Source organism: Carassius auratus, chromosome 29, assembly GCF_003368295.1.
Source record: "Carassius auratus strain Wakin chromosome 29, ASM336829v1, whole genome shotgun sequence".
Taxonomy (NCBI): domain Eukaryota; kingdom Metazoa; phylum Chordata; class Actinopteri; order Cypriniformes; family Cyprinidae; genus Carassius; species Carassius auratus.
The window spans coordinates 20,101,767-20,115,413 of NC_039271.1; the positions used below are offsets into that span (position 1 = coordinate 20,101,767).

Genomic DNA, 13,647 nt, shown 5'->3' on the forward strand with positions numbered 1-13,647 from the left:
GCAGCATTCCTCCTAAATATTCAAATTGTATATTATGTTTACAAATTTCCTTGTAGAGAAAATGGTATGATCCTCCTGTGTTTTTTGTTTTATAGACTATTTAATGTTATATTGCATATTAGGCAACAATGAGTTGACTTAAAACGCATCTTGGGGAACATGTTCAGGCTTGTTCACCTGATGAGCTAGACACACAGAGCAGTAATGCGATCATTTAATAGAGCTCTGAGTCGTATTTGTATCTATATTACATGTATATAATTTACAATGCTGTTGTATAAAGATCTGTTAATGTGTGTTTACTCATATTTGTATACTGTTTTATATTTACAGAACCACACACATCTTTGAACACTAAATCACCTTGAAATACATTCCTGGTGTGAGACCTAATGTTCTGACAGGACACCATGTAGCCGCTCAATGAATCCGAACCCGAGTAAGACAAGAGTAGTCAGCAGTTTTTCCAGTTACACAGTGTAATTGTTTTGTTTTGGCAATATACTCATAGTTTTTCATAATTTAATCTGTGACGTCATTAATTTTTTTTGCATGTTATGTGTAGTAAAAAAAGAGATTCATGATGCAGAATGATGAAAGAAAGACTTTAAAAGAATGAAACTAACATTTCAGCTGAAAATTACTCCGTTATTGTCTTCTTCCATAGTTGACAACATATTTTCCTGTTGGACACTGTAAAGCTGCTTTGACAAGCATTATTGAATAAATTGCTACATAAAAATGACTTGACTAACCTGTTTGTCTCTCAATCTCTTCACGTTTGACTGTGAATGTTTCTTCAATCTTCATGACCTCAGTCTCCTCTTTAATAAACTCCATCTTTGTAATAGTGTCTGTCTCAGTCTCTTCATGTTTGACTGAATAATTCTCCAGTCTTCATGTCTTCTCTCCCCTCTTTATTAAACTCCATCTTTATAATAGACTGCGTTCATATTATTTGGGTCTGAATCGCGGTTTGTTTGCGTCATCAAGCCAGCAGCTCTTTACCACTGTGCTTAGTTACAACGGCACAGGAGAAGTTGGCAAATGCACGACATTACTCTCTGCACTTTCATACATTTATGTTTTTAAACTGTTTTGTTTACAAAGCTTCGGTACATAATGGCACTTACACCTGTCTTACGAATGTACTGCAAATGCTCTAAAAGATGCTGAAGGCAAACAGAAATGAGATATAGAGCCGGGACAGGACTTAGGTGGGTGGGGGACCCTGGGCTTGAGCTTATGTTTGGACCCTATACCTATACACTGTAAATGCCCTCAAACAGAGAATCACTGTAGAGTAACATGATGTGTTCTCTCAGTTCAGAGATCAAAACCCTGAAATAACTTTGAGCAAGAACATTTTTTCAAAATATTTTTTATAAAAATATCAGTGTCTTCATGTGTCAGGTTCTTATTTAATAAATACATTTATTCAAAGAAAAGACATGCTGGCTATTAACAATCAAATGAAATCATGATCAACAAAATTCATAGATGGATTGTGCATAACTGTTGTTTAAATAAAACTGTTGTTGGCAACAGTAGGTGGCAGCAAGTGACTGTCTTAATGAGTGAGCTGAAAGTGAAAAGTGAGGTGACATTCAGCCAAGTATGATGAACCATACTCAGAATTCATGCTCTGCATTTAACCCATCCGAAGTGCACACACACAGAGCAGTGAACACACACACACACTGTGAACACACACCTGGAGCAGTTATACATTTATACATTTAGTCTAACTAGTGAAATGTTTACACGTTATGTGAAAACTAGAACAAGTATATAAGTAAATAAAAGGAGACTTACTCATGTTTATGATCTCTGCTGAATAAAGTGCTTCATTCTTTTTTCTGAGGAAATCCATTTGTCAAATCCTCAACCACATCACATTTTGGGTTGAATTATATCTTATTCCTCTCATCGCGAAGCAAACAGTAAAATAAAAATAAAAACTTTATTTAACATTAGAATCTGAATAGCGTGTCCGGCGCGGGGGCGTGGTCGAATTAGATATAATGAAGGGACACATGAAAAATAGACATCGCATTGTTTTCATATGAATTACTTTATCTCAGAATATATGTTTTCGGCAGCACTTGTTTAGTTTAAAAGTAGACATGTCAAGCTTTTATAGATATCTCTCTCATGTCTCTTCGTTGAGTATTCACTGAGTTACACTTCATTTTAATGACTTGTTTGTAAATGAAGATCAGCGGAGACAGGCTGCAGACAGCACACCTTGTTTGTTATCTTTATTTTATAAGTGCACAAAGTTTTGTTGTTATTATGTCTGTATCCAAAAAAAAGTAGACCATTTACAGATTAAATTTTGCTATTATCTGTACAATTAAACTGGCGTTAACATTATTAAAAAAAAACTTGTCTAAACAAGTTAACGGTAACATTATTAGAAAATGAGCCAGTCTCTTCAGCTGCCCATAGACTGTATAAAACACACCGCGTGCCTTACTACCTTTTCAGTGTCACAGAATTAACAAAGTAGTATTTTTAGTCTAATTGAGCTGAAGTTAAATCGTGACGTTACCTGAAAGCCACAGATGGGATTATCCTCTTCTCTCTCTCTCTGTGTGTGGCTAAAAGAGATGAATAACTGGGCACGCGCACACAGATAAGCGCGGCATCGGCCTTCGGTCGAGAACCAACTTGGGGCCGACGATTGACGAGCTGGAGAACAGAGCACTGACCGAATTATATCGGCCTCCGCAATCATTTTAACAAGCGTTTTATTTAGTCATATCTCATCTGACTTTTTAAAAGTTCTGTAACTCTATCATTACTTACTCGCCAGTAAACAAACCGCTACACTATACTAGAGTGAAATGAGATGCATCTCTTTTGTTACTCAGGTGGATGTGCTTTCCTATGAAAATCTGTTCATTCCTGTTATTAAATAGATTTTAACCATACATTATAAATTTCCACTATAAAACCTCTCTTTAAATCTGAATGGGTTGTATTGATTTAAACTCTTTAAAGGATTAAAAACAAACCTTTCTTCAGCAGAATCACAGATGCAGGAGTGTGGCGCAGATTTATGACATCATGTCACCACACCCAATTAAAGGTTCCCTTCACACAAAGCAGAAATTCTTCTTCATCTTTGGTGTTTTATTGGCAGTTTTCAAACCAGCTCATAGGTGCATTACCACCACCGACTGGACTGGAGTGTGGATCAAGATTTATGCAGTATCTATGATGGCGGAGAAAAGGGCCATATAAAAGAAAAAAAAAAAAAAAAATCAACCTTATTATATTCAATATTCTCTTAATTCACAATCTTAAATAAACTTAATAAAATAGTCATATATCTTGTTAACTGATTTCCCCAATAAAAGTCATGGTATTTAACTTTCTTCATTGACTGAATTAAGACTATATCTCTCATTGAAGTAATACTATATATCATACATTGAAGTAATACATGTTTACCTGTTTCTTGTTGAATACAGTGTATACATTTGCTAATTGGGTGCTTACCAATTCAATATAAAGTACTATTAAGTCCAGTATGCCCAATTCTAAGACATGTAATGATAGCTCCTTCTCTTCGATTCCTACTCTCCTTTCTTCCCACATCAGCTGTTTTTATATAAATCCACCTGTTCAATGGTCACCCCAATATATCTGTGATGCAAAAAAATTACTCTCAATCCATGTCAGACGGTGGGGGTGGTAATTTAGTATGCAAATTTATTCAAAGAATATAGGAAATGAGAATAAAACTCATAACTTACAAACAGATTAGTAAGTATTAAAATCAGCTTTAAATATAGAAAATACAAATCCCAAAATTAATATAGTTTTAAAAGCGATCCATATATGATGGGTGTTGCCCAATTAAGAGTAATACAAAATGCATTATAATATTCAAAAGTACTCAAGATGTTACAAATAATAATACAAAGTATACAACAATACCTGTATATCAAAAGTCAAAAGTTATAATAATATTCATATAATAACAAATAATATAATAATAATCATATCTGAGATGAATAAAACCTGAGAGAAGTTCGAAGTATTCAAGTGAGCCCGGAATCAAAGATAAAGAAGAAGGTGAGCAAAGACTAAGTCCAGCTAGAAGGGTCCAGTCTGAACTCAACCTGAGCTAAACCAGGAGGGGTACATTGCCTCCTCTTATAGCTCTGCGAAACAAAGGAACTTGTGATCAAAACTAAAAACCGTCTCTGCAGCAAATATCAAGAGGTGTTAAATGATTAATCCAAAAATATCAGATGAGCCCTGCAGTCTGGTTTCAGTTCCCTATTTCAGAACAGTCAGCCGATAGTTGTTGCTTGTTGGAATTTGAGCATTGCTCAGAAGACTGTAAATTAACCTCAAATTTGAATACATGATGTACATACTCAGCTTGTTTTCTTCTATTTCTGCAGACGTCTTCTAAGGTCTAAAGTTCAACTGAGGCCTTCAGAAACAGACTGTTCTGTACTTTTAAGCACGTAGCCAATGCCCTCAAGACAGAGGTCGAAATTTGGGTTACACCAATCTGCCATACTGATTGTGTACATGTTCTAATGTATACTTTAGCTTCTGCTTTACTAAATGGTATACAGTATTGTTCAAAATAATAGCAGTACAATGTGACTAACCAGAATAATCAAGGTTTTTCGTATATTTTTGTATTGCTACGTGGCAAACAAGTTACCAGTAGGTTCAGTAGATTCTCAGAAAACAAATGAGACCCAGCATTCATGATATGCACGCTATTAAGGCTGTGCAATTGGGCAATTAGTTGAATTAGTTGAAAGGGGTGTGTTCAAAAAAATAGCAGTGTGGCATTCAATCACTGAGGTCATCAATTTTGTGAAGAAACAGGTGTGAATCAGGTGGCCCCTATTTAAAGATGAAGCCAACACTTGTTGAACATGCATTTGAAAGCTGAGGAAAATGGGTCGTTCAAGACATTGTTCAGAAGAACAGCGTACTTTGATTAAAAAGTTGATTAGAGAGGGGAAAACCTATAAAGAGGTGCAAAAAATGATAGGCTGTTCAGCTAAAATGATCTCCAATGCCTTAAAATGGAGAGCAAAACCAGAGAGACGTGGAAGAAAACGGAAGACAACCATCAAAATGGATAGAAGAATAACCAGAATGGCAAAGGCTCAGCCAATGATCACCTCCAGGATGATCAAAGACAGTCTGGAGTTACCTGTAAGTACTGTGACAGTTAGAAGACGTCTGTGTGAAGCTAATCTATTTTCAAGAATCCCCCGCAAAGTCCCTCTGTTAAAAAAAAGGCATGTGCAGAAGAGGTTACAATTTGCCAAAGAACACATCAACTGGCCTAAAGAGAAATGGAGGAACATTTTGTGGACTGATGAGAGTAAAATTGTTCTTTTTGGGTCCAAGGGCCACAGGCAGTTTGTGAGACGACCCCCAAACTCTGAATTCAAGCCACAGTACACAGTGAAGACAGTGAAGCATGGAGGTGCAAGCATCATGATATGGGCATGTTTCTCCTACTATGGTGTTGGGCCTATTTATCGCATACCAGGGATCATGGATCAGTTTGCATATGTTAAAATACTTGAAGAGGTCATGTTGCCCTATGCTGAAGAGGACATGCCCTTGAAATGGTTGTTTCAACAAGACAATGACCCAAAACACACTAGTAAACGGGCAAAGTCTTGGTTCCAAACCAACAAAATTAATGTTATGGAGTGGCCAGCCCAATCTCCAGACCTTAATCCAATTGAGAACTTGTGGGGTGATATCAAAAATGCTGTTTCTGAAGCAAAACCAAGAAATGTGAATGAATTGTGGAATGTTGTTAAAGAATCATGGAGTGGAATAACAGCTGAGAGGTGCCACAAGTTGGTTGACTCCATGCCACACAGATGTCAAGCAGTTTTAAAAAACTGTGGTCATACAACTAAATATTAGTTTAGTGATTCACAGGATTGCTAAATCCCAGAAAAAAAAAAAGTTTGTACAAAATAGTTTTGAGTTTGAACAGTCAAAGGTAGACACTGCTATTTTTTTGAACACACCCCTTTCAACTAATTGCCCAATTGCACAGCCTTAAGAGCGTGCATATCATGAATGCTGGGTCTTGTTTGTTTTCTGACAATCTACTGAACCTACTGGTAACTTGTTTGCCACGTAGCAATAAAAAATATACTAAAAACCTTGATTATTCTGGTTAGTCACATTGTACTGCTATTATTTTGAACAATACTGTATGTAGAACTATTTGCTTTATTCTAAGAGTTTCTTCATTTCCCTCCACACCAACATGTGCAGGAACATAAAATGAATTGTGTAGACATACCCTTAGCTTTTATTTCATACATCCTACAGAATATTTCATTAATAATATCCATCCTAACTGATGATCTGCCAGATTTTATACTTTCAAGTGTAGATGCAATGACAGTGTTAAAAAAGAAATTCACATACAGAAAACAAATTTATATGATGATAAAGGTTGGATTCAGAGGATAAAACAGATTCAGAAAGCTATCGATGTCACAGATTTTGCTGTAAGAAAGTCCGTCTTGTATCTAAATGTAAGAAAGTGTGAAGCGATCGCAACTAATAACACCACCCACGGAGTGTTTGCTTGTCTTGTTTCTATGCTTTCTGACATCTACCAGCCATAAGAGTTGTTTTCTTTGCATTTTATTTTTAACAACATCAATTGTCCACAGAATTTTACTATTAACAAAACAACAACATCTTCCAATCAATATAAATTAAATTTGAATACAATGAATAGGATTCTGTGCCATTTCATGCTGCATTCCAAGCTTCAAAACGAATCCAGACACACCAAACACATAATGAAAGTAGCCAAAACAACTGGCACAGTTTTCCAATAGATTTGTTTAATGAATGGAGCAAACTTTAAGTGGAAAAGAGTTGCAAAAGAATCGCGGAGTCAGAATTGACAGGGCTCATTTCCCACGGTCACAAGCAATGAGCTATTAATGATGCTTTTGGAAAACACACCTCAGGGCTCACAACATTTCAAAATGCCTGGTAGCAGGCATTTTTCAGGTTTTGGTAGCCAAAAAAATTAATTTAACTAGCCTGTAAAAAAAATATAGACATTGGCTAAACCTAGTATGGACAAATCAGCATGATCAGCAAAAACTAAATAAGCATATCTGGATGTAAAGATTTAATAAACTTCTGATGCTATATAACTCACAATTTATTTATATATATATATATATATATATATATATATATATATATATATATATTTTTTTTTTTACAAAAAGAGATTTAAGACAAATTATAAATAAAAATGTGTCCTTTTATTATTAGACAAAAGACTAAATGCTGCATTTTTCTTTGTGAAATTAAAATAAATAACTAACTTCAAACTGAAATCAAATCAAATAAAAAATCATACAACTTAAAGAAATATCATAACTTATAGAAATATTTTAAACCAGAGGATACCATTTGAATTACTATCCAAAAAAGGGGCTAAATAAAAATTTGTAAAAAATTAAGTAAAAACAGAATGGTCAGATTTTACCTTTGCGAATGAGATGCAAATGTCTCTCTCTGACAGCAGGTGCCACTAATGGAACAGCAGGTATTTAAAGGCTGTTACCCCTTTAAGACCGAGTGCACAGATCCAATATAATAATGCACAGGAGATTTATTTCTCCACTGTATATGTTCACTTAAGATATAACCGAATGTGTTTACGAGAATACTTGCAGAGACAATTATTTTTTAAATAATTTTGTGTCTATGTATTCATTCAGAGACTAGTATAGCCCTGTCCAGTTCATGAACAATTGGTTCCCACACTGAATTAGTTCAACAAAAGAAATGATTCTTTTAAAAGATTGATTTAAAAGAATCAACTGATCATGAACTTGGATTACTGAGACAAAGATGATCTGTTATTGAACATTTCGAATGAATAAAGAAGTCAAGTTCATCTGTAAAACACATAAAGCTATCGTTTGACTTTATAAGCTTTTATTTCATGCATGATTCGTATGGATCTGTGGATCTGTTAACTAAATGCAAAGTGTGAGTTCTAGGAGAATGTTTGTGTGGTGATGATGAGCATGTATCACTCACTAGGAGCTGCACGCAGTTTTATGTTTCAACAGAAAATCGCAGTATTGGTTGAAATACCCAAACGGTTTACTTAAATATTAAATTAATAAATTACATAAAAATAAAAGTAATCACTGGTAATCTAAAATACTTTTCAGATGTAACTGTAATCTGATTACCCCTTATTTAAAATGTATTTTCATATTTTTGAATATCGTTACTCCCCAGCCCTGGTGATAACTAAAGTCAGGTATCTTGATCTTCATTCTAAAAAAGGATTAGATTCAACTCATGAAGAATTTTAAGTTAATTTAAAGAATTAAAACAATAAATATTAAGCTTGTGGTTGTTTCAAATTTAATTAAACATGGCTTGGAATTTGTACTGAAATGTGTCATCATCTTTAAAGCTTTCAGATTCACAAACAGATTTTCATTTATTGGAAAATCAATTTACAAACATAACTCCCCATACAGAATAACAGATACATGGAGAAAATAAACAAATCTGTTTTCTAAAAGAAATTAACAGGTGCTCGTCATATAATTAGAATATCATCAAAAAGTTGATTTATTTCACTAATTCCATTCAAAAAGTGAAATACTATATTCATTCATTACACACAAAGTGGTATATTTCAAAGGTTTATTTCTTTTAATTTTGATGATTATAACTGACAACTAAGGAAAATCCCAAATTCAGGATCTCAGAAAATTAGAATATTGTGAAAAGGTTCAATATTGAAGACACCTGGTGCCACAATCTAATCAGCTAATTAACTCAAAACACCTGCACAGAAACAGATTTAGTAAAATAAACTTTTTGATGATATTCTAATGTATATACAGCACCTGTATTGTCTACCTTTTATTGATTTCAGTGGTAATTTTACTTTTATACGAGCAATATTAATTTACTTTTTGTGAATTTGAAAGGAAAATAGTTGATTAAATTCCTACATCCTCACAATTATATTCCTTCTTAGAGAAAAATTGTATATGTGAGGATTTCCAGTCAGAATTTAGACCGTATCATAGTACTGAGACTGCTCTCCTTAGAGTTACAAATTATCTGCTCTTATCATCTAATCGTGGTTGTATCTCTCTATTAGTTCTATTGGATCTTAGTGCTGCATTTGACACAATTGACCACAACATTCTTTTGCATAGACCAGAACACAATGTTGGCATTAATGGAAGTGCATTAGCATATTTTAAATCGTACTTATATGACCGCCATAAATTCGTAGGTATCATATCGATCACAAGCGCAGTATGGACTATTCAATTCAATTCAATTCAATTCAAGTTTATTTGTATAGCGCTTTTTACAAAACAAATCGTTACAAAGCAACTTTACAGAAAATTATGTTTCTACAATATTTAGTAGTAGCTAGTAGTTTGTGCACATTTGACAGGATTTTAGAAAAACTAAAAAATTATAATAATACAAGACGTAGTCAGCTAGACGATGAACTATCAATATTATTAAGTTATTATATGATTAAGTCACACAATTAGGAATAATTGTTAGTTCTGTTTGTTCATTCAGGGTTAGCATCATCTGGGGTCCTCTGAGGGTCAGCATCATCTCTTCTCAGGTGTTCTGGATCCAGACTGGAGCTTGTGTAAATCCTAGTTACCACGGGATGTGAATCCCGTGGCAAAACATAGAAACAAAATACAGACATCATTAGCATAGCTGCTGATCCAACAAAGTAAAATTAGTTTAACCCAAGGTAATGAATAAAAATGCACCTTTGATCAGATGCAACTACACTCACAATTAAAAAGATACATTATTCGAATGCTTGGCGAAAGAGATGTGTTTTTAATCTAGATTTAAACAGAGAGAGTGTGTCTGAACCCCGAACATTATCAGGAAGGCTATTCCAGAGTTTGGGAGCCAGATGTGAGAAGGCTCTACCTCCTTTAGTGGACTTTGCTATCCTAGGAACTACCAAAAGTCCAGCGTTTTGTGACCTTAGGGAGCGTGATGGGTTGTAACGTGGTAGAAGGCTAGTTAGGTACGCAGGAGCTAAACCATTTAGGGCCTTATAGGTAAGTAATGATAATTTGTAACTGATGCGGAACTTAATAGGTAGCCAGTGCAGAGACTGTAAAATTGGGGTAATATGATCATATTTTCTTGACCTCGTAAGGACTCTAGCTGCTGCATTTTGGACGACCTGTAGCTTGTTTATTGAAGAAGCAGGACAACCACCTAGGAGTGCATTACAATAGTCCAGTCTAGAGGTCATGAATGCATGAACTAGCTTTTCTGCATCAGAAACAGATAACATGTTTCGTAGCTTGGCAATGTTTCTAAGATGGAAGAATGCAATTTTTGTAACATTGGAAATATGATTTTCAAAAGACAAATTGCTGTCTAATATAACACCCAGATTTCTGACTGTAGAGGAAGTAACAGTACATCCGTCTAGTTGCAGATTGTAATCTACAAGATTCTGTGTAGTGTTTTTTGGTCCAATAATTAATATCTCCGTCTTATCCGAATTTAATTGGAGAAAATTCTTTGTCATCCAATCTTTTACATTTTTAACACACTCTGTTAGCTTAGATAATTGGGAAGTTTCATCTGGTCTCGTTGATATATATAGCTGAGTATCATCAGCATAACAGTGGAAGCTAATTCCGTATTTTCTAATAATATTACCAAGGGGCAACATGTATATTGAAAATAGAAGGGGACCTAGGACGGATCCTTGTGGCACTCCATATTTTACTGATGATAAATGAGATGACTCCCCATTTAAGTAAACAAAATGGTAGCGATCGGACAGGTAGGATCTAAACCATCTTAGAGCTTGCCCTTGAATACCTGTATAGTTTTGTAATCGATCTATGAGTATGTCATGATCTATGGTGTCGAACGCAGCACTACCTCAAGGCTCAGTACTAGGACCGTTGCTTTTCACGTTTTATATTTGTATATATATTCATACCAATTTGAAAAATGGACGCAATGCATTGTCGATATAAAAAACTGGATGAAGAGTAATTTCTAACTGCAAAACTCTGAAAAAACAGAGGTGTTAATTATAGGACCTAAAAACTCTGCTTTTAATAACCTAGAACACTGTCTAAGACTTGATGGTTGCTCTGTCAATTCTTCATCATCAGTTAGAAACCTAGGTGTGCTATTTGATCGCAATCTTTCCTTAGAAAGCCACATTTCTAGAATTTGTAAAACTGCATTTTTCGATCTCAAAAAACCAAAGCTGGTTTCGTCTGGTCAGAGAACGGGTCCCCCATCTGAGCCTGGTTTCTCCCAAGGTTTTTTCTCCATTCTCTCACCGATGGCATTTTGGTTCCTTGCCGCTGTCACCGCTAGCTTTCTTAGTTGGGGTCACTTCATTTACAATTCATTCACAAACTTGACATAACTAGTACAAAGGGAAGAGATATTGATACGAAGTGTCAGTAACCTCGGTTACTGTGTGCTCTTGAAGAGAGTTGCATGGTTTTGACTGTAGTAATCAAACACTACATGTGGAGGATGACAGACAGCCGCAGAGGAAAGCATAGTTTATGTGAACTTGAATTTAATCAAGTTAAGTCTGCTTTATTGTAAATTCTTTCACATGTACAGTACATACATACAGAAAAATGAAATTGTGTTACTCTCAGACCCATGGTGCATACAGATAACACTAATAGAGCCTACAAATACAGATACAGATCAAATATAAAATACAACTATACAAATAAAGGAATATAATAAAAAATAAAAATAAAGTTATATAAGCAGCGCAAGGCACTTAATGATATTAATGACTTCAATATTAATATGTGCCTCACATGGAACAGCTTCAGGACACTTGAAATATGTCCATTAAAATGTCTTAGTGCTTTCTAATGTTTTTGTGCCTTTTGTGGGTCTCAACAATAACACAGAATAGTACATGCACAATAACGAATTTGGATTGATGTCAACTGACTGATACCCGATCCGCAGAAAATGCCAGTATCGGTGACGATACCGATCCAGAGTATCGGATCAATGAATCCTAGTAAAGAAATATAGAGCTGAGTTTTATCAGTATAACAGTTAAGGCTAACACTATGATCCCTGATGATATCACCTAAGGGTAACATAAAAGTCAACAGTCCAAGTACTGAGCCTTGTGGTACTCCATACTGTACTCCATATATTAAGCCCCTGGAGTCATGTGGAATACTTTATATGATGGACTGACACACATCATTTTGCTTCAAAATCTGGAACACTCTCAACTGCCATTATAAAGTTTTGAAGAGCTTAACTTTGATTGTATTAATCTGTAAGGGTGCTTTCACACTAGCACTTCTGGTGCGCACCTGGGTTCGATTGATGTCAGAGTTCGATTCGTTTGGATGATGTGAACGCTGTCTTCCGTATTCGGATGCACACCCGCGAACCGTACCAGAGTCCACTTAAAAACGGTGGTCTGGGGTACGCTTCATGTGAACTCTGATATGGTTTGCTGCTTATGTGAACGCAATCGTACCAAATCACGGAGGTGAACCGCAAATTATTTGATGAAAATGTGTGTTTGTGTGTGTTTTTCACTCACTTTACTTAGAGCTATCAAGCAGAGAGCTGTACATCTCATTTATGTTCGCCTTCAAGTCAAGTCAAGTCACCTTTATTTATATAGCGCTTTAAACAAAATAGAGTGCGTTAAAGCAACTGAACAACATTCATTAGGAAAACAGTGGGCCCTATCTTGCACCCAGCGCAATTGACTTTGTACACCGACGCATGTGTCATTCCTATTTTGCACCCGCGCAAAGCACGCTTTTCCCTTCACAGAAGCACGTCGCTAAACTAGTGAATGAACTTGCGCTCCCTGGGCGGTTCAGCGCAAAAAAGGAGGCGTGTTCCGGCGCAAACAATCCCTGGTGCTATTTTCCTGTTCCATTAAACAATTGCGCCACTGACCAGAAAAAACTAGTCTAAAGTCAGTGGCGCGTTGCGCGTTGTTCATTATGCTATTTTAAGGGTGCATGCTTGACCATAATGTATAGCATGCACAACGCGCATACACTTTGCTCATGTAATCTACACAGATGCAACAGTTATTTTTGCAAATCAAAAATTCTTACACTAAAAAAATATTAACACATGAGATGACGGAAATCATTGTGGTGTGCCACGAAGATGTGAAAAAATAGGCATAAATCTAGCTTACAAATTATTCAGGCTAATTATTCTCCCATCCCCATACAACACAACTTCTCTGTCTTTCACTGCTCTTACAAGAACATCAGCTGTCTCCTCAGCTGTGAACCGCTCCTGGCGTGCGCCAGGTAAATACACCATAATAATAGCAATCCATAATGGAACTTGCGCACCTGCTTTTAAAGGGAATGTTGGATGACGCTCTGATTGGTTTATTTCACGTTACGCCCAAACCACACCTATGAATAATGAATAACTTCAGACCAACCCATTTTAGATTTGCGCCGGGCGCAAGGGCCATTTATCCCGCCGGGAAAATAGCAACAGCGCCGAGACCCGCCCACAAAGTTACTTGCGCTTGGCGCTTTGACACTTGCGTTTCAGATC

General features: G+C 35.8%; 1 long non-coding RNA gene across 1 annotated transcript; it reads right to left on the reverse strand.

Annotated features, from left to right (window-relative positions):
- Positions 1 to 2,912: 2,912 nt before the first annotated feature.
- LOC113048341 (uncharacterized) lies at positions 2,913 to 4,201 on the reverse strand. Its single transcript, XR_003276443.1, has 3 exons — positions 4,033 to 4,201; positions 3,508 to 3,654; positions 2,913 to 3,220 (listed from the first exon to the last, which is right to left on the reverse strand). It is a non-coding gene; the product is annotated as an uncharacterized LOC113048341 (long non-coding RNA).
- Between the last annotated feature and the right edge of the window lie 9,446 nt (positions 4,202 to 13,647).